General features: G+C 39.4%; 1 long non-coding RNA gene across 2 annotated transcripts in view; it reads left to right on the forward strand.

The window, feature by feature from the left end:
* Positions 1-4,136: 4,136 nt before the first annotated feature.
* LOC116662017 overlaps positions 4,137-22,057 on the forward strand; it is an 88,436-nt gene continuing 70,515 nt past the window's right edge. For both annotated transcript variants that reach the window (XR_004317991.1, XR_004317992.1), the window contains exons 1-3: positions 4,137-4,222; positions 4,817-4,978; positions 18,974-19,103. This is a non-coding gene — a long non-coding RNA (uncharacterized LOC116662017). The remainder of the gene's footprint in view (positions 4,223-4,816; positions 4,979-18,973; positions 19,104-22,057) is intronic.

Here is a 22,057-nt window from a genome sequence, read left to right on the forward strand (position 1 = left end):
ACTCTTGTTTTGGGTAGATTATGCTGGACATGGGGTTCTTCCCCCAGGGCCCTCAAGGAAAGAGCTCATCCAGGGGTTCTCTTTTCACCCTCCTCCTCAATTAGTCTCAGGGAGTGGAGGTCATTTCTCAGAAGCACTTTGCCTGACCCTCACTGGAGGCAGCACCCCTCACTTTGCTGGGGTTGGGGGGGGCTAAATTAACTCTTTTAAAAGAATCTACTCCATGAACGACCTTACTCTATGACTAAATCTCTCCACATTTAAAACTGCTGGAACTAAACAGAACATCCCTCACAACAAAGAGCTCCCTGACCCAAAATGTCAACAGTGTTGAGGTTGAAAAACTTGCTCTAGAGCAAGGTAAACATTACTATCCATCCTGTGTGCACAGATTCGAGGGTAGAATCCAACTTTAGAATCCAACAACCCTGGATTAGAATAACCATGCTGCCTCTTAACAGGCATGTGTTCTTGGGAAATGTATTTAACCTCTATGAACCTTAGCAGAATGTGCTTTGGGGGGAATGTGTTATAACAAGGAATACTGGTATTTGCATGGACTTTACACATTTTCTAAATGGACAATGGGTTACTTGCTAATTAAGAGATAAAGCCCACTAGAGCTTTATTCATGTCAAATATGTTATAACTCAGACTTTTTAAAAAGTATAGTAAGTACTATAAAACGCAAACATGGACACAACCAAGGTTATGAAGTAAAACATTACAGAAAGTAGGTGCCCCTATGTAACTCACTGACTGCCTCACCCTCAGAGGGAACCACTATCCAAAATTTGTCATTTACTCACAAATTCATCCATAAATGAAACATGTCATTGCTTTACACATTTTTAGCTCTAACTATATAAGTAATATATTCATGTATCATATATTGACATTTTTTTCTCTGAAAATTGTGATCTTAAGATTTCTCTAATAAGGTGACTTTGGGACTGTTTTGATACTTTTAGCCATGCTACCATGAGCATGCTTGCACATATGCGCGAGAATCTACAGGCCAGACCTAAGAGTGCAACAGCTGACAGGACCTCACTTCTTTTTCTCATAGATGTTGCCAAATGTCTCTGCAAAGAGATTGTACCAGTTTGTCCTCTCCCAGCAGTATTTGGAGTTTTCGTGGCTCTACAATTTCAATGTAAATAGGATGCAACATAGATACAAACTCAATAGTCAGGTTTTCTTTTCAAACTCAAGAATTACTTCAAGATATATTCTGAAGCATAAAGTAAGCATAAAGCTGAACATTTAGAAATAGGCATGTGAAATGTACCAGTTATAGGGAAATATAATAGAGAAAAATAAGATGTACTCTAACATTCTAACAAGATCATATTGGTAAATATTAAAAACATCATGAAATCCATTGTTTGCATGGATCTTGAAAAACAGGTGCTCTCATCTTGAAGTGGGTTGGGATACCCATTAGTAATGAGATTTCGAAGTTCGACTAGACAATAAATATTTTTAAATATTAGATGATCATGCTCTTTAACAAAGCCTTCCCACTTGTGGGAATTTATCCTCCTGATGTAACCAAGCAGGACTCTATGGGGTCTTCCCGGGACAGAACCCACCCCCACCATGTCCTCTGCCTGCCTCTTGTTTGTAGAAAAACTTCAGCCTCCTAGGCCTTCCCCGGGTTCCAAAGAATAAATTTATTCAAAGAAGTGAGAAAATGCAGAAAAAAAGGAAAATGGTCAAGCAAGACAAAATGATAATAGTTTAGCCATCAAATTCAAGGAACTTAAGTTCCTCCTTAAAGGCTATAGATAATATTCTGAGCCATATCCTTTGAGATGTTTTGCAGATACTGAAACCCCACCAGGTGGAAGAAGTTAACTGTATGTTGCCCACAAGCACACAGTCCCCAGACTGCGTGGAACCAGACTCCTGATTACCTCACCACCAACCAATCAGAAGAATGTCCATGAGCTGATCACGCACCCTGCAATCCTTTCCCTCACCCTGTCTTTAGAAATCTTTCCCTGAAAGCCTTCGGGGAGTTCAGGCATTTTAAGCATTAGCTTCCCATACTTCTTGTTTGGCGCCCTGCAATAATGCTGCACTTTCCTTGACCACAACCCGGTGTCAGTAGATTGGTTTTATTGTGCATGGACGAGTGAACCCAAGTTCGGTTCAGTAACACTGATGCAGTCAGGGGAGGCCCATACATCATCACTCATATTTACACTAAAAGAGTATTGTTTATCTGAAATTCAAATTTAACTGGGTTAAATTCAATCTGGCAACCCTACACATGGAGGGTAGAACCAAGGTGCTCCAGACAACAGCACCAGCTGAACTAGCAGATGCCAGCACCAACACTCACTCATGTGAGTGAGGGCTCCTGGATGTCCCAGCCAAGTGGAGCCTCCAGCTGACGGCAGTCCCGGGTGACAGACAGCATGTGGAGCAGAAAAACACCCAGCTGAGCCCAGTCAACCTAGAAAATTCCGAAAGAGAAAAAATGGGTATTGTTTTAAGGTGTTTTGTTTAACAGAAATAGATATACAAAACATGTGGCTTTGTTAAATCTCCCTCTTTTTCTGTGGTCTGTTATCATTGGATATGATAGGGATTCTTTTATTATCCTTCCAGGCTCAATAGGACTTTGTTAAAAATTTGGCTATAGTCCATGTTTAAGTTTATGTGTGTGTACAGATTTTCAAACATTTCCTCAAATTCTTCTTGAAGAAATCTCCAAGGGAAATTTTCTTAATATGTGATTTTCACCCTATTCTTGGAATTTAATCTAATTCCACCTTTCCTCCATAAGATGTCTCCATGCCACTCATGCCTGTTAAGTAATAAAAGGCTGTTGCTAAAAACTGTTCAATGAGCCACATGGAAAGCTATATCCTCAGAAGGCTACTTGGTGAGTACTCAAACAGAACAAGGGGAATTTATTCACTTTGAGAAGTATTCCTCAAAGAAGTTGTCCTGAAACCCTTTCTTTTGCTACAGGGACAGCTTTGTAAGGGAACTTCTTTTGTTGGGCACATGTAGACAGGGCTCCTCCACCAGACAGCTGATAGATATGCATTGCAGTCCTTGGCCTTTGTGACTATTCCATTGTAGCACTGTTGGGTAGATAAGTCTATCCAATTCTGGGGTTCATTAATAGGAAATGCCTTGCCTACAGATCTAAGCCACTTTTCTCCAATATGACTTTTATAAGGAGTAAAGTTGATACATTGTTCTCTGTATTCTTTTTTCGTATTTCTTAATTGATTTAGAGCTCAAATGTGAAGCAGGGATGTATTAGGGGTTGGGGAGCCCTTTAAAGCCTAAGCATTTTGGAGCAAGACCATAGGGAATAATTGGGAGCCAGCAAGACACAGAAAGGGAAGACTATGGGCCAACTGTAAGACCCATCTCTGCAGGCAGAGCAGGACGTGTGCTCCATAGGGGCAATTTACACCATGAGTCTTGAAGTGAGCAGTCCTGGGCTGTGTAATTAGTTTCTTCTTCCAGCCTCACTAATCAGGTGAGTCGTTCCTGTGGCTGAGAAGTGAGTGTATAGAGAGGCTAGGAGTGTTTTGGTCATGGATGCCCCTTCATATGGAAGAAATTAACAGGAATGGATGATCAGAATTCCCCAGGACAAACCATTGTATGACCCAACTGACTAAGTTTCTGCCTACTAAATAACTATAATATTCTAGGCCTGCTTCCTTTAAATAATTACCAAAAATTGCTTAAATAATATTTATCTTGTGTGTTCCTAGATCATCCAGTCACTTGATTACAGTCTCTTAGTTTTCTGCCATGGATGTCTAACTACTTAGCATGGGCTGTGATTTTAAATGTTCATTCTCTGAGAGCTAGTTCATGTCCAAGGACCCTAAGATACCTCCTTTGATTTCTTTATACTGGTAATACTTCCCTCCTGCCTCACTTTAAAGAAAACAAAATTCCTGAGGACAAACACATGCCTTATTACAACAACGTGGGCAGAGTTCCACCAACCGCCCGGGTCCCAGTCTAGTGCCTCTGTTTCTCCGGTGGCAGCCTGAAGGGCAAAGATGCTCGGCTTTCAGCGAAATCCAGGGGGTGGATCGCGGTAAGGAGGCATTTCCGGTGTGGAGAACTTGCCCGCGCATCGCGGTTGCCATAGAAACCTGACGTCATTTGGGCGACCGTGGCGTATTTTTAATGAAGATGGACGCTGCCTGGAGAGAACAGCAAGTCCCGCCTTCAGGTGTTTGGGGCTGAGCTGAGGGTGTGGGTCCCCGCGGTGGGGGCTGGGCCGCCCTGGGGTGTTGGGAGACAAAGAGACCCACATCCAAGTCGCTTCTTTCCCGCTTTGGGGCTCGGTGCCCCGGCTGTCTCATAGGTGAAGACATTGGGGTCCTCCCGGCCCCCTGAGTGCGGTGTCCTGCTGCAGGGGTGTCCTGGAGCCACTTTCCTTCTAGAGGCAGGGGCGCGGGAGGTGAGACCGGTGACGATTCTCTCTGAGCCTCAACTTTCCCCTCTGTAAATGGGGATAAGAATGCTTTACCCACAGGATCGCTGTGAACGTTCAGTGGTAACACAGGAGTAAGTTGATGGCTCTGGTTATTGCGGGATCATGAATGTTTGTATGAATTCAGGACACTCCTTATTCCTTTTCAACTTTTTTTTAATAGAGGGGGAAAAAAAAAACCCTGATGAGAAGCCCGTTGTAACATCTGGTTAGGATCACTAACCAATCGTATCAGTGTCATTGTCACTAACCCAGTGCCTAGCATGGTGCCAGGCACACAGTTACAGCAGTAAAGCACAGCGATTGCTGGATCTGTCTCTCCCTGTGCAGCTCCTCATACCGGTGGCCCAGCTCATATCAGGTGTCTGAAGGAGGCAGGTTCTGAGGATTTGTGTTCTGATGGCTTCTGAAGCTCCTACTCCAGGTTCAAGGGCAGCGGCTTCCAGGAGACCCCAACACTTCACATTTTTGGTGGCATGACTCCTGGCTCAAGTGAGTTCATAGATCTGAACAAAAGCATGTTGTGGAATAGCTCCTGTGAGGCTCACAAACTAGCCTAGAAGTAGAGAAGCTACTTTGACCTCAACATGGGAGAAGAGGTGTAGCAGAATGGAATTTCACTCCATCAGCAGTTACCTGCTTTGTAGTAGCCCTTGAGGCCTATCAGAGATGCTTTTTTTGTTTGAAAGCAATGAATTGTCCAGCCTGATGAAGGAACTTGATCTTTAACATGCATTTGGAATAAATATACCTAAATTGTTCTCACTGGGTAAATATTATTCAGTGATTCCCATGTTTTTTTCAGATGGTTGTTGAAATATGCATTTGGTTAGAAAGTCTTCCCAGCAATTTGACATTGTAGTATAGTTTCTTCCCTGGTAGCCACGTTTTTATCCATTCTATAATGAAAAATTTTAAGAAGCCAGAACATTTCCAAATGTTAGTTTAAAATGTTTTAAGAGTTTATGTATTTTTAAAAATAATTACTTTAGACTGTTTTATTAATCTGTTAAAATAACTAAATACTCTTAAATATAGTTCTGTTTACTCTCCCAGTACATAACAGTTTCAGCTCTTTATTACCTGGCCTTTCTACCCCTCCCCCTGCAGTGTACTCAGGCAACCACTGATCTTCTCTCACTACAGATTAGTTTTCATGTCCTAGAATTTTATTTAAATGGAATCATAAAGGGATTTCTGGTTGGTTGGTTTTGGTCTGACTTCTTTCATTCAGCCTATTTATTTTAGATTTATCCATTTTGTTGCATGTATCAATAATTCATTCTTTTTTATTGATGAGTAGTATCTATAAATAGATATATTGCAATTTGTTTGAAATTTGTTGTTTTTTAATTAAAGCTCCAGTGAACATTTGTGTTTAAATTTTTGCACAGACATATGCTTTCTTTCTCTAAGGTAAATACTTAAGAGTGCAATGGCTGGATCATATGGTAGATGTAAGATTAACGTTGTTAAGAAATTGCCAAACTGGTTGCACCATTTTTCATTTTCTTCAGCACTGTACAAAAGTTCCATCATCCACAATCTTGCCAATGCTTGGTATGGTGAGTCTTTTTAATTTCAGCCATTCTCATGTGGATGCAACGGTATCAAATTGTAGTTTTAATTTAAAATTCCCTAATGATGTTATTGAGCACATTTTCATGTGCTTATTTGCTGTTTCTATGTCTTCTTTGGTGAAATGTCTATTTAGAATTTTCCCACATTTATTTATTGTAGTGTCTTTTTCTGCCTAATTTACTTTTCATAGATTTTCTGTATTCTGGATACAGATCCTTTGTCAAATATGTAACTGGCAAGTATTTTCTCCTACTCAGTGCCTTGACTTCATTCTCTCATCAGTGTCTTAGGGAGGGCAGTTTTTAGCTTAGAAGAAGTCGAATTTATGTATTAGTTTACTTATGGATTGTAGTTTTGATGTCTCATCTATGAAATATTCACCTAATCCAAGGTCACAAGGATTTTCTCCTGTGTTTCTTCTAGAAAGTTGATGGCTTTAGGTTGTATTCAGGTCTGTGATCCATTTTGATGGGCTTTTGTGTATAATGTGATATGTGGATCACAGTTTATATTTGTATATATGATATCCACTTGTCCCAGCACTTTGTTGATAAGACTATCACTTCTCCACTGAATTGCATTGCCTCTTTTTCAAAAATCAGTTCTCCATATATGTGTGCATGTATTTCTGGACTCCTTATTCTTTTCCTTCAATTTACTTGTCTACCTTGATTCCAATACCATACACCCTGTCTTGATTACTGTAGGTTTATAGTGAGTCTTCAGATCTGAGAGTGTTCATCCTCCAGCCTTATTCTTCTTTTTCGAAGTTGTTTTTTTATAGTCCATGGCCTCTGCATTTCCACATAAACTTCATAATTGGCCCATAATTTTCTTTAAAAAATATTTCCTAAGATGTTTGTTGGGGTTGCACTGAGTATATAGGATCAACTTGGGGAGAAGGGACATCTTAACAACATCTTAACAATACTGAATCTTCTGATCCATAAAGACAGTTCTCTCTCTGCTTATTTAAGTCTTTAATTTTTCTGAACAATGTTTTGTAGTGTTCAATGAATAGGCCTTGCATGTTTGTGGACAGATTATCCATAAATATTTCATACCTTTTGATGCAATTGTAAAAAGCATTGTTTTGTAAATACAGTTCCCAATTACTATATTTTCACTGAACTATCAGCAAGCAAATGTTTAATAATAGCCATTGCAGGAAATTTTTGGTGGAATGCACAGGCTACTTTAGGATGGAAAAGCTACTTGATGCATAACGTGCTTTGACTGTGTTTCTATATCAGCTTTTAGGCATTATTGGCACTATACTGAAACTAGGGAGGGAGATATCACAGAGATTCTACAGGACATCTCCCAGGAAGTCCATCTCAATGAATTCCTGGGTTCTTGGGGGGTGAGACAGATAGAAGGAGAGAGCATGTGTGTATGCGAGCACATATGTCTGTATGTATATGTATGTTGAGGCAGCTGCAAGGAATCTTTATTGTAAGGAATACTTGAGGTTAATACTGTGGTCATGTCAGCCCTGTTCACTTCCTGCCACATCACAGGAGCCGAATCACAGTGGTTGCTGTTTGTTTTTTTCCAGCTTCACTTGGCTAGCATGGTTACCATGGTGACTCAGTGACTGCTGTGGGATTTGGTGCTGATTGAGAATCATGTTATAATTCTAACCTGAATTTATGACTGTGATAGTTGTCAAGTGTTGCTTTTCTGATTTGCTCATTCCTCTCAGGTTTATTCATTGAAATTTGCCTAGAGATAGAGTTTTCTCTTCTCCCTATTTATTTATTTTTTAATTTATATCAGTATGGCTCATAGATTCCTATTTTGCTCAAAGGGCTACTGTCTGATTGCATAATTATTTTGTTGTCTAAATTGTTCCAGAACTGGCCAATAGAAGCCCCTTTAAGCTGGCTTCTCTGTCCTTAGAATTCTTTGAGCATATACTTTGTTCTTTGAGCCTGAGTATCTCCTAATCTCTAGAAAGAAAATTATGATGCCCACCTCAGAGCATCGCTTTGAGGAACTGAAGATAAAAAGTCTGATAATTACAACCTTCAACCTGTGGCATCTAGTAGGCCCACAGCAATGTTCGTTTCCCAATCCAGCTTTGCCCACTTCATCCTGTCAATGTGATGCCTCTGACATTACCATAATAGCATGACCTCCAGGGAGAACACTTGGGCATGTGACACAAGCAAGGATAAGCCCACATGTCCATGATGTGACAGCTTCAGTGTCACTGCTGTGTGTGGAGGGGGCGGTGTGGGGGAGCTGGGGGAGGGGCAGAGCATCACTGCACAGCTTCCAGTGAACTGAGTGGGGACGGGCAGAACATCCTCACCCCTTCCCCTGCATTTCATGTTCTTTACCATCCTTTCACTTTTCTCTCTATTCCATGTGCTGTCTGATCCCCTGTCTCTCCCTTTTAGTGGAACATCTGAGGAGGGTGAAGACCCTAAGCCCCAGAAACAAGAGCTGATAGAGAAGAACCAAGTATGATGTTGAGCCTGCTAGACAGGTTCCTGGAGCAGGAGTGAAGAAGGGGTCGGCCTATCATTGGGACACTTTAGTTAAGTCACTACCCTTTCTGCCATTGTCTTCTATACAGCAGGTTAACAGTACCCAGTGCTCTGGACCACCCAGGAGTATTGTGGAGTTTAGGTATGATCCCATGTGAGAAAGCAATCTGTGCTCATAGGTGGGAGAGAAGAACCAGTGCACTTTCCAGTATTTACATTAACAGACACACCCCAGATATCATAGAATTCTGCCTGGCAGGCATTAAATTAATGCTACACAAATGTCAGCTGTTTGGGCCAAGATTTCTCCAAGTGGAAGCCTCAGAGGACTTTATTAAACTCACTTGGGGTGCTTGTTAACATTCCAGATCCCTGGGCCCACTCTACGTCTACCGAATCTAAAGCAGGGATGTGGAATGAGAGGTATCTACATTTTGAGTAATATCTCCAGTGTTTCTGATACTTATTCAAGTTTAAACACCTCTGCTGTGGATTTGCAACAAACACATCTTAAAATTTTGAATCCTTTAATATCTAATTTCTTTTTCAACCTCAGCCTTAAATATCTGTCTCTGCTCCTGCATGTCAAATAGGTTAACAGTTCCTTAATTTAAGTAATATTTATTCAGTGATTTATATGTGAGGCATTGAACAAGACACTGGGGACACAGCACAGAGAACAAGATAGGCAGGGTCCCTGAAACTTTCATTCCAGTTTGGGAAAACTGGCCGTAAAGAGGTGAATCAATAAATGGGGCAATTTCATATGGGGATTTGCACTTTGATGAAAACAAACACATAAAAAGAATACAAAATGATGGGAACAGGGATTATTATAGATGAGGCTGTCAGTGAAGCTCTTTCTCAGGAAGCGACATTAGAGCTGAATCCTGAATGACAAGAGGACACCTGGCCTGGGCAGGCCTTTGGGTCATTCGCCCTGTGATTTGTGTGGCTCTGGTGGTTGCAGGAGCGGACGACCACTAGCTCGCGTGGGTGGGGCCTGGCAGACGAGGTGAAGGTGGTGGGAGATGAGGGCAGACAGGAGCCACATGGTCCGGGCTGTGTCAGGAGTTTGGAGTTCATTCTTAGGGCAGAGGGTTAGCGTGTGGGGGTGACAGGCTCTGATTCACGTGCTCACAAGCTGACTCTGGCCGCTGTGTGGGGAGTGGACTGGACAGGGATGGGATAGCTGTGGGGATAACCCTTACGAGAAGCTTGCAGAGTCCAGAGGAGGGACGAGAGTGGATTGGCCCTGAGCTGCAGCAGTGTGCAGAGGGCGGGGTGGCCTGGACAGCGGGTGTAGGAGGTAGGACAGGTGGGACCTGCAGTGGCTGTGGGGGGTGGGTGTGTGAGGATCAGACAGGATCCAGGATGACCCGTTGGCTTTACCTTTGGTCACGTGTAGAAATGGTGGTGTGTTTCCTGAAGTCAGTTGTTCCAAGTGCTTTTGAGAGGTTCTCAAGATAACTAGGTCATTCAGCAGTGGTTTGTGAAAGTTAATGATACACACAATCTATCATTTGATGAGTAGGATTCAGTTATAAGACTAATTAACTTTATTGAACATACATGCAAACTATAAAACTATAAAAATATATTATAAGTATTTGTTTAAAGCATCTAGTGTTTATTGCGCTGTTATTGTGTGCTTAGCACTGTTCTAAGGGTTTTCATGTATTAACTCAATTCTCAAAACAACATCCCATGACATAGGAATGGTTGTTTTCCCCATTTTACAGAATATGTAAATGAAACACAGAGTGGTTCTTTCAGTTTCCTAAGATCACAGAGAGCCAGTAGAATTTTAAAAATATTGCTGTTTAGGACCAGTTATCTTTGTTAAGACCAAAACATGGAATATTATTTGTTTTAAAATGGTTTGTCTTTTACAGTAAATACTGCATAATCCCAATTTTATACATGAGGCAATTGAATGACAGTAAGGTGAAGTGAAAGTATTCATACTCACACAGTTTATAAATGACAGAACAATGGTTTGCACCTGGTCTATCTCCAGAACCCACACTTCTAGCCAATACACTTAGGAAGAAGAAAAAAAAACATAACTATATCAGCCCACGATGGATGATGTTAGGTTAGAGCCATCCGTATCTCTTTGGGTGGAAACTATGCTTCATTAGGCATTTTGCCATGTACCAGATGGTATTTATTTAATAAAAGGACAAGGGTAATGAATACAGGAAAAAAAAAACGTGTTAAAGATGAACAAACCAGACCCTAGTTAAAGTGGTAAGGACAGATTTTTAATCAGTAATATACTGTTGTGACAGGGAAAAGAGTCTAGCATGAACTGACCTCAACTTCCATTTGTACAGAGGTGACTAGGCTTTTTAAAGGGAGTATGAGGGAAAAGGGAGGGGGCTGAGTAGAAGCTCCATACAGTCAGGGAAGGAAAAAGAACAAAAAGCAGGAAGAGTGTGTTCATCCATGTGAAAGCCATCTGGGTTTGCTACCTGGCACTTATTCAAGTTAGATTTCTACCTCCCACAGAGGCTGGGAGACGCGGTCCTCTCTTCAGCAGTAAATTGTGCTGACAGCCTTGAGTGTTCTCAGGCGATCACTTTAAAGGAATTTAGGATCATCTTAGGCATGAGGCCTTGAGCTCTTAGAAACTACGTTAGTATTTTGTACAAGACTATTGGCCAGGTTGAAGCCTGGTTGGAAAGAGAGCTAGGAGGAGTCTGACTAGAGTGTGGTCAAGGAGAGAATCTTTGTCAAGGGCAATATTTATTAAAAAAGAAACCACAAACAATAAAAGGGAATAATTATTATAGTTCCTATGCATTAGACAACTTGGTTGTTAAAATAATTCCTTGGACTTCCACGATGAATTATTTTCTCTTTTATGAACTAACTCAAAGTGCTTTTCAGATGGGAATCACAGTACCCTGTGCTTTAGGCTTCAGTGGTTTGGAGGGATGGTCTGACCCCCTTTGATAGGTAAGGCCAGAGGAAAAATTCCTAGAATCATGCAGCATGTACTTTTGAGTATGGCTCCTTTCAGTCAACATGATGTGTGTGTGTGTGTGTGTGTGTGTGTGTGTGTGTGTGTGTGATTTAAATTATTGTCCACAGTTGCAGGTCATTCATTTTCATTAGTGTATAGTATAATATGACACTGTGTGGATATTTCACAATATATGTATCTGTTTTGGGGATTTACATATTTAAAATTTTTTACTTATGAATTATTGTACTATGAATGTTCTCTTACATATCTTTTTGATGGACATTTATTTTCATTTCTCTTGGACATACACCAAAAAGTGTCATTTCTAAGTCGTAGACTATATATGCTAAGCAGTTTTTCAAAGTGGTTGTTCTGATCTACGTTCCCACCAAAGTGTGAGCGAGCCCTACCTGCTCCAAATCCTTGTCAGCACTTGGTGTTTTCCATCTTTTTCATTTTTGTTGTTCTGGAGGGCATGGAATGGTATGTTGTTGTGGTTTTAATTTTAGTTTCTTTGTTTTATTTCTCTTTAACTCCTTCTGAAGTGTTAAGTCTCTTTGAATCTAAGGAAGGCCCATCCTCATTTTTTTAACCTTCTAATTTATTTGCTGAAGAAACTGGATCTTTTCTCCTATAGAGTTTAAAATCTGTTTATAAAAATTATGTCTTTTCATTGGGAAAAAAAAATAACCTGTAGAAAATGGAGAAGGATGCTCCCTGGTGATCTCAGTCAGACTTGCAGATGTGAAAGTCTCATCAAGGGGGCTTGGCAAAGGGGGTGGTGATGAGAAGGAGTAAGGGAAGTGAATGGATTCTACTGTATAGGCCAAAGCTTTCTGAAATTCCCTACATGCTGGTGGTGTCCAGCTGTTTTCCTGACTGTTGGGAAGAGAAGCCTCATGTGTACAGTCTTTCAAAACCCCACTGAAGCACATAAGTGTGGGTCTTGGGACTGGTACACTTCCTTATGAAGAGGCAGAGAGCCCACGCAGCCTGGGCCAGGCTTGTCACCTTGTGTGGGAGTATTTCTCTCTATTTCAGATTCAGTGAATATTCCTTTGTTTTGCTTAAGCATGTGTGCCAATGGCGCTCAGGCATGCCCCTACCTTTCAGTTTTGTCACATTACCAATTATTTTGTTGTTTAAGACATATCAGACAATATCAAAATGTATATTAGAAATTAAAATTGTTCTGTCTCTCCTTTTTGTCTTTGCTATATCCCCCTTCATAATACAAAGTCAGTCTTTGTGAATTTATTGATACCTATTCTCCAGATTTTTTTCCTGTGTGACACATTAACTTATATTTAATCACAAACACACATATATATATAAACCTATGTTGATATATATTCTTCTGCATAATGAGACTGTATTCTACATTTTATTTTATGACTTACTTGACAGACTAAATATGATTTTTTTCATTTTATTTATTTGCTTTGGTGTGTTTCCAGGTATTTATATTGTTTTTTTATGTGCAGTGTCTCTTTTTTTAACTGAGGTATAATTGACATATAACAGTTTAATAGTTTCAGGTTACAACATGATGATTCTATATCTGTATATATTGCAAAATGATCACCACAATAAGTCTAGTTAGCATCTATCACCACACACAGTTATAAATCTTTCTGTTTTGTGACAAGAACATTTAAGCTCTGGTCTTTTGGCTTTTCTAAACAAAATGTAGTATTGTTTTGCACATTTTCACTATATACACATATAGTTATCCTCCAGCTTGCTGATTTATTTAAATATATGATATTATATAGTATATTATATATAGGATCTAATTTTATACATAATTATATATATAAAATGTTAAATAAATTGTATGTTGTATACATCACCTGGTCCTTGTGAGGAGTTTAAAGGCAAAACTTCATCAAGATCCCAGCACAGTATTGGGCGCATCATCCACAATGCGAACGTTTCCTGCCTTCCCATCCTAACTCTTCCAGTCTTTTAACTGGGAGGTTGCTTCTTAATCTCAGTAGAATTTTAGTGAGTATTTGGGAATATCAGAAGATGGGAACCACACACACTCCTTTATGTAACATAGGAGTTGCACTGCCATCTCTGTGATATGCAGTGTAATGGAGCTGGGCTAAGGGAAACGACTCACCCTTCGCATGGAGTAATCGTGCTTTTCCTCTCCTTTGTTGGTGCCCTCTGTGTTCACATTAGGCATACACATGACCTGAGAGTCTGGAACCCACTTGAAGTTCTAGGAAGAGGTGACTGGTGGGGGGTTGACAGGAAGGGACACTGTAGCAAGAACTAGGAGCTCTTTCTGGGTCCCAGAGCCTAAGCCATCCCAGGGTGAATTCCTTCTCCTGCTATGACTTGCACTGTCACACGGGTCTTTACTCAGCATCCATCACTCTTCACACCTCCAGTGACCCAGAGAGTACAGAGGTCACAGTTATGGTTTCACGCAGTCCAGGTCCTTGTGGAAGTTGTGGTCGCCTCTGTAGATCCCCCTTAATTTATAAAGAGGAGGACATGATCAGAGACTCCTCAAAGAGGAGCTGGGCCTGGGACAGTGGGCAGGATTCATGGGGCTGGATGGGAGGGAGGGCACGGGGAGTCCATCCTGGCTGGAGTGAAAAGTGGGGACTCCCAGGGGAGCATTCAGGGCTCAGAGGTGGGACACTCCAGGGGCATGAGGCCGTCCAGGTATAGGACTGATGGGGGAAGGAACACATTTGCTTCCGTGGGACGCTGCATAGTATCCCCTGGATACACTGAAATGGCACAAATGATGGGAAGAAGGACAGTGCCCTGCTCGTCTGTCTCTGGTCCACGGGGGCAGGTTCAGAACCAGGAGCACTGGCAGTCATAAAGCTGAGTTGATGCTCGGTTCCCTCAACCTCCCTTAAAGTAGGAAGCAGACATCAAGGGGAAGGACTTATGATTAACGGATCCCCCACACCGTCTGGAAACCATACACCCTCTTTAGTTTCTCTCTGACCCCAGGCCCCGGGGACTCCCATTAGTCAGTGAGGTTCTCTCTCCCTCCTGGAGTCACATTCTTAGGCAGGACACTCTGTCCACATGTTCCCTCTCTCTACTCTCTCGTTTGTTTCATCTCAGCATTGCCCCAGAGATCACTCAGGTTTTTCTTCTGTGTTACCTCAACTCCTTTCATCAGCTTAGTGAGGTGTATCACACCACACTGCTTTCTTTTTCACTCATTATGATTTATTCCCTATAATAAGCTTCTTTAAAGAGTTCAATGATTTGCACTCAGAAGTCATATAGCCAAGAGGCAGCCAAGTATAATAACAAAGATTGATCTGAATTCTTTGCACTGAAGGCTGTCCAAAGTCTCTTGCTTCAGGGGAATCACAATGAAAATGAACAAAAAGAACACATGGCTCCTTTTGGCTCCGGAATCTTAACTCTTAATAGAAAATACCATCAACAATTGGTGAAATTGTTTGTGTTAGCATATCATTGAAAACAGATCTTATGCAAACATTAAAATTAATGCCCATGACTTTTATATAGATGACTTTTATTATAAACAGTAAAATATATGTAATGTCTCAACTACAAACCTTTCATGTTGAAAGGGTCTCTAGCATGAGTTGCTTTAATATTTTGAAGTGAAAAAGTTTAAGAACCTCACAGTGGGAACAATCCAATACTGACAAACTCTAATGATCAAAAATATCCTCTTTCAGTTAATGTAAAACAAGGATATTATGAGGCAAGACAACTTTCTAGACTGAAAGGCAGTCACAGCTAGGGAGGAAATAATCTATGATTCAAACCAGCCAAGTGGGACTGGCTTTTGCTTTTTTTACTCTTTAAAACTAAAAACACAACTTAAACACAACACACTAACTGACCTTTTTGACTGTGTTTAGTAGAATCTGTACATACGATTTCCTCTGGGATGTGATGCTTTATTTCTGGATTTCAGCTGTGTTATCTGAACATATTACCACATACACATTTGGCCCTATCACTTTCATGGCTTTAATGCTACCAAAACAGGTGAGCCCATAACACCCCTTTCATTTGTCTCTAAATTCATCTCTCTGCTAACTTCCTGAAGGTTGGGATTAACAAAGATGCAAAGGATAATTCCTAGGCTTCCCTGAATCCTTTGACCTTACAGAAGAAGTATTTAATGACTAGGGAATTGATCTGGCAAAGTGAGATAAGGATTGTTAGTACAGTTTAGAACATCTGGAAAGCGTTACATTCCAATAGAGATAATTTTTTAAGAAAGAGAAAAGATCATTGAAGCCAAAGTAACCAAATGGCTAAGGAGGTGATACTCAATTCCTGTCTATTTAGAATATGGGGTAAATATATACCCTTATCTCAGGACATCTCTCATTCATTCATTGATTCATACATTCATAAATAATAGGTGCCCAAAACAGCAGTGAGTGCCTGCATGCCCAGCTCCCTCTATTGGTGTGGTCTATAAAGTCCTTTTACCATCCACCATCTGTGGAAGAATAGACTTAAAAATTTCCTCTACATACACTGAGAACCACATCAGTCAGTTTTATACTTTTTGTTTCAAATATCAAACAGAATTTGGAAATTTCAAGGGGAAAAGGAAAATATTTAACCATATTTTTTGTGCTGCTGTTCTTTCTTCCTTCCAGATGTTCCTAGAGTTCTTCTTTTATCAATTCCTTTCTGTTTCTTCTAGTCATTCTTTAGGGTGTATCTGCTGGTGAAAAATTTTCTTAATTTTTCTAATGTCTTTTGAAATGTCTTTTGATAATCCCCATTAATTACTGAAGGATAATTAAGCTGGATATAGAATTTGAGGTTGATACTTCCTTTATTTTGGCACTTGGAAAATGCTGTGGACTACTTGATTTCTGTTGAGAAATATGCTGTCCTTTATACTGTTTTTCTCCTGTAGGTTGTACATTGTGTCTTTCTTCCTGATTTCAAGATTTCTTTTTTGTCTTTACTATTCTGAGCTTTGACTGTGATGAATTTCTTTGGGTTTCCTGAATTTCTTTGGGTTTACTCTGTTTTGGGTTCACCTAGCTTCTTGAAAATACAGGTTTAGACACATGTATGGTCAATTAATTTATGACAAAAGGAGCCAAGAATATACAATGGGGAAAGGACAGTCTCTTCAATAAATGGTGTTGGGAAAATTGGACAGCTGTATGCAAAAGAATGAAACTTGATGACTTTCTTACACCACACACAAAAATCAACTCAAAATGGAATTAAAGACTTGAACATAAGACTTGAAACCATAAAACTCCTAGAAGAAAACAAGCAGTATGCTTTCCTGTCATAGGTCTTGGCAATGATTTTTAAAATCTGACGCCAAAAAATATGCAACAAAAACAAAGATAAACAAGTGGGACTACATCAAACTTAAAAGCTTCTGCACAGCAAGGAAACCATCAACAAAATTAAAAGACAACCTACTGAATGGGAGAAAGTAATTGCAAATATCTGAAAAGGAGCTAATATTCAAAATATACAAAGAACTCATTTAGCTCAAAATCCAAGCAAAACAAAACAAAAAACCAAACAATCTGATTTAAAAATGAGCAGAAGATCTGAATAGACATTTTCCCAAAGAAGACATACAGATGGCCAACAGGTACATGAAAAGATGCTCAACATTACATTATTAATCATTAGGGAAATGCAAATCAAAACCACAATGAGATACCACCTCACACTTGTTAGAATGACTACTATAAAAAAAGACAAGAAATAACAGTTGTTGTCAAGGATGTGGAGAAAGGGGGATCCTTGTACACTGTTGGTAGGAATGTAAATTAGTGCAGCAACTATGGGAAACAGTATGGAGGTTCCTTAAAAAATTAAATGTAGAACTACCATATGATCCAGCAACTCGACTTCTAGATATTTATCCAGAGAAAATGCAAACACTAATTCGAAATGATATATGCATTCCCATGTTCATTGCAGTATTATTTACAGTAGCCAAGATATGGAAATTTTGCTCGATATTTTCAAATTCCCCTCCATAGTGGGTATGTTATTTTCCTATGGCTACTATAACAAGTTAGCACAAACTTAGTTGTTTAAAACAAGAGAAATTTATTTCCTCATATTCTAGAAGCCACAAGTCTGAAATTAGTTTCACTGGGCCAAAATAAAAAGTGTCGGCAGAGCCATGTTCTCTTTGGAGGCTCTGCAGGAGAATCTGTATCTTGCCTCTTCCAGTTTCTGGTGGCTGCCAACATTCCTTGGTTTGTGACTACATCACTTCAGTTGCTGCCTGCACAGTCATACTGTTTCCTCCTTTTCTGTGTGTGTCAACTTTTCTTCTGCCTCCCTGTCTCAAGGGTACTTGTGACTGCACATAGGGCCCACCCAGATTATCTAAAATGAACGTCCTGTTTCAAGACGCTTAATCACATCTGCAAAGCCCCTTTTTCCATTTAAGGTAAGATTTATGTTCCAGGGATTGGGACCTGATGTCTTTGGGGACCATTATTAAGCTTATTACAGTGATCATACCACTTTGAATCCACATGAGCAGTGTATGAAAGCACATGTTGTTTTGCATCCTTACCAACTGAGTGTATTGACAAACTTTTGGAACTTTGCCAGTCTAATAATTTAGAAATGGTATCTCATTGTAGTTTTAATTGCAGTTCTACTTTACAAGCAACTTTGAACCTCTTTTTGCATATTTAAAGACAAGTTACATTTTTCCCTTTAACTGTTTATTGTTTTTACATGTCTGTATTAGGGTCATTGGTTCTTTTCTACCTCTCAATTTATAAGCTTGTATATAGATGGGAAATTAGTACTTTTTTAGAGATGTTAGTTGTGGATATTTTTCTCAGTGTGTGTTTATTGGCGATCATGTTTTTTTTTTTGCCATGCAAAATTGTTATTTTTTATGTAGTCAAATTTATCAATTTTTTAAATTATGCTCTTGAATTTTGATCATAGTTAGGAAATCTTTCTCCACTTCTATTATAGGTGTTAGCAGGGCTGTGCTCCCTTTGGAGCTTCAAGGGGAGAATCTGTTCCATCCCTCTTTTGACTTCCAGATTCTTATAATACTTGAATGGTTTTATGTTTTTACACTTAAATCTGAGACATTTGGAATTTATTCTGATTTAAGACATAAAAATGGATCTGTTTTTAAACGTTTTTAACCCTATAGTTATCAACCTATTGCAATACCACTTATTAAATCATCCATCCTTTCTCCAATGATTTGAAATGCTACCTTAATCATATTCTAACTTTCCAAATATAATTTAACATATGGCAGTATTTTCTATTCTGCTGCATTAGTCATTCTGTCAATTCCTGGGCCAATACCACACGCTTATATTGTACAAGCTGTATATTCTGTTTTAATATCTAGTAGGACCAGCTGCAACCCCTTCCACCAACCGTCACTCTTTCTCTTATTCTGACTTTGACTGAAATATTATATTTCAGAATATGCATAGAATCAGAGATAGACCACACAGCTTTAAGGAACTGAGGCTGACTTTATGGAGCCAATAAAGCCCCTTGGAAAACCAGAAGTCTGTTGCCTTGCTTGCAGTATTCCCAGCAGCTTTCCCAGGTAAGTGAGGAATATCTCTTCCTGCAGGCCCAGAAACCTCAAGACATTTGAGGGACCTCGAGAAAAAAGGAATTAACCTAAATCTATAGGTATTGTAGGTAAAGTTTGATGGCAAGTCCTAGCCTCAAGAAGCTTTTAAAGGTCCAGTTAAGATTCCTTATGAAAAGCTCCAGCAAAGCATATTTTAAAAGACCCTCTATGGTCAGCCACTACTCTTGCTACAGTTATGTAAATAACAGGCCAAGTTTAATGGGACTAGACTTATTTTGCAAACAAATAGTCTAACTGTAATTTATCTTTGATAGAAGTGAGAGTGGTTTTAGAGAGAAAAAGATGTTTAGTAAAAAACTATAACACATCCTTGTGGATATTAGATTCTAGTCCTGTTCATCATCTTTGAGGTTTTGTTGTCTACCTGTGAACTGGACTGGATACTGAATGCAAGTTTCTTTGGACACTGGCTACAACTATGCAAACAAACACTTCCAATTTTCTCCCACCCTTCTGATCTAAAATCAATAAGAACAAAGACTTCCCTTGAGCCTCCTCAAAAGGGACCATACCAGGTCCTCCTCACTACCCAGATGGAAGCCAAGCTTCAGACACTTCAATCTTGAGTCCACGTCTCCCAATTAAAGATCACTTCTAGACTCTTAGAACTGCATACTAGCTGGAGATCTAAAATTAAACTTGACTAGGGAGATTGCTCTGTAGAAGCAGACAGCATCTTGAGATGGTCAGTTCTCCCAAGGTTGCGGATCAAGATCTTTATCTCTAATATGAAACTTTTTTTCCTTTTGCCTTTTTGGTACTTGCTTTTCATTCTGTTAATGCATGGAAGATGGTGCCCCTTAACTCTAGCAACTATTGCTGAATCTAAAAAAAGACTATAGCTACACAACAAAAGTCCCTAGGCTTTCTTGCTGTGGTAGTTTTAAATAACAGAATTGTTTTAGATTACTTACTGGCTGAACAAGGAGCCTGTGCCATAGTAAATATTGCTGTAAGTGAATCAACACCTCTGGTATTGTAGCAAATTAAAGGACTTAACAAACAAGATACTTATCTAAAACAGATAATGCCTTTTCAGGTACATTCTTTGATTTATTCGATGCCAACTGGCTTGGTTGATGAGGGCATTAGCTAAAGAGTACATGTTACTCTCTTAGTATTATCCTCCTGATAGTCATCATTGTAGTCTCCCTGGTGCTCTGTGTACTTTCAAAGGTTTTAAATGCATGTTCACAGCCATCAGATGGTCTCACTGTGCTTGAAGAAACAGGAACAAGATGAACAATGAGATAAATAGCAAAAGTAATTCTTCTATAGACCTGATATCATAATCTACAAGTTTTCATGGTGAGACAGGAACAACTTTAATGGCAGCTGAGACTGGCACAATTACCAAAAGGTGGAATTGTTAAAGTAATTAAACAAGGAGATCATTAGACTGAGGTGGCCCTAATACCACAGTGGCCTATGTAAGCAAACCAAAATCTAAGCCTGTAAATGACTCAAGTTTACAAAATTATAAAGTAAGGACAACCAACCACAAACAGCCAAGTGGGCTTTAAGCCATTGCTAGCCATATAATTTCTTCTCTTTGCTTCCGTACCTTCCTTAAGTAAGTCATTCTCTGAGCTCCTGTCAGTGGAGCGCTCCTAATCACTTCCTATTTGGTGCTCAGTCAGAATCAGTCTTTGCTCACCTAAACCCTCAAAATTCTTAATATGCTTCAGTTTATCTTTTAGCAGAACTCAACAACAGTCTATTATATTTACCTAGATATTTACCATCCTGTTCCTTTTCCTCTGCAAGTACAGTCATATTTCTGTCTAAAAATAAAATGTCATCTTCCTCACAATGTTATACCCTACCTTTCTTCACTAGCAACACAAATTGAATGTCATTCAATATCAATAAATAGCCATCTGCATCATAATTTCCATGCTTACAAGAATACTAATGACCCATAAAAATAGGAAAGTTTTAAAATTAGTTAACATTTGTTTTGGGTCAAGTAACATTTATTTTCAGAATTGCACTATGACATTTTTCATCCTTATTTTACATATAAAGATAATAAAGAGCTGGGAGGTTAGATACTTTGCTTAAGCTTGTACACTTAGAAAATGACACATCATGGATTTGAACCTAAATAGCATGGCTCCAGAGCTCATAAATATTTAGGGGAATAGAACTTGAGACACAGAAGCACACAGATTAATTATCAAGTTTCAGCCACAGAAACCCAAACTGAGACACACTTATGCATACAAATGTTTGTCTTGACTGAAACCTGGTAATAAGATATTTGAAAGGATTTCTTTTTAAAAGGAGCTCTATGGTCAGAAGTTGGCCAAATTGGACACTGATGTTAAATACCTAATAGGAACTTTTTATGGACATCTCTCCTAAGCTGAAATAGAGCTGTGTACCCAGAGAAAAAGAAATATGCTGAAACCTTTGTGGAGTGATTTGCTAAAACATTCCACACACACAGCCCTAAATCTAGAACATGGGAATCTTTTGATTTCCATCTTGGTTGGAAATCTCCCTGATGTAAAGAAGCAAATTGAAGATAATGTAGTTGGATGGGCAGGTCAGCCCCTTGATCACTTTCAAGCTGTAACCCAGTTCTTTGAGAAATTAAAAGACAACTGTCCCTTTCCTGCAAATTGAATCTTTACAAGAACAGAAATCTAGAAGTAATTCAAAGCCCACATATCCTTACTGATATTCAGACCTCTGCTAGTCATCTTAAAACACTTACAAATATCGTAAAAGACTGGAACATCAGAGTCAGAACTGTCCTGCATTTAAGGGAAAAAAAGGAAAATTTAAGAAGTAATTATCCTAGGACTTTGATAATAAGCAAATATGCTCCAAAACTCATTCTTGGAGAAAGTTTACATCATTTATCAGTGCCTTTGAGATACAAACTTTCAACCCTG

The sequence above is a fragment of the Camelus ferus genome, chromosome X, assembly GCF_009834535.1.
Source record: "Camelus ferus isolate YT-003-E chromosome X, BCGSAC_Cfer_1.0, whole genome shotgun sequence".
In the NCBI taxonomy this organism is placed as follows: domain Eukaryota; kingdom Metazoa; phylum Chordata; class Mammalia; order Artiodactyla; family Camelidae; genus Camelus; species Camelus ferus.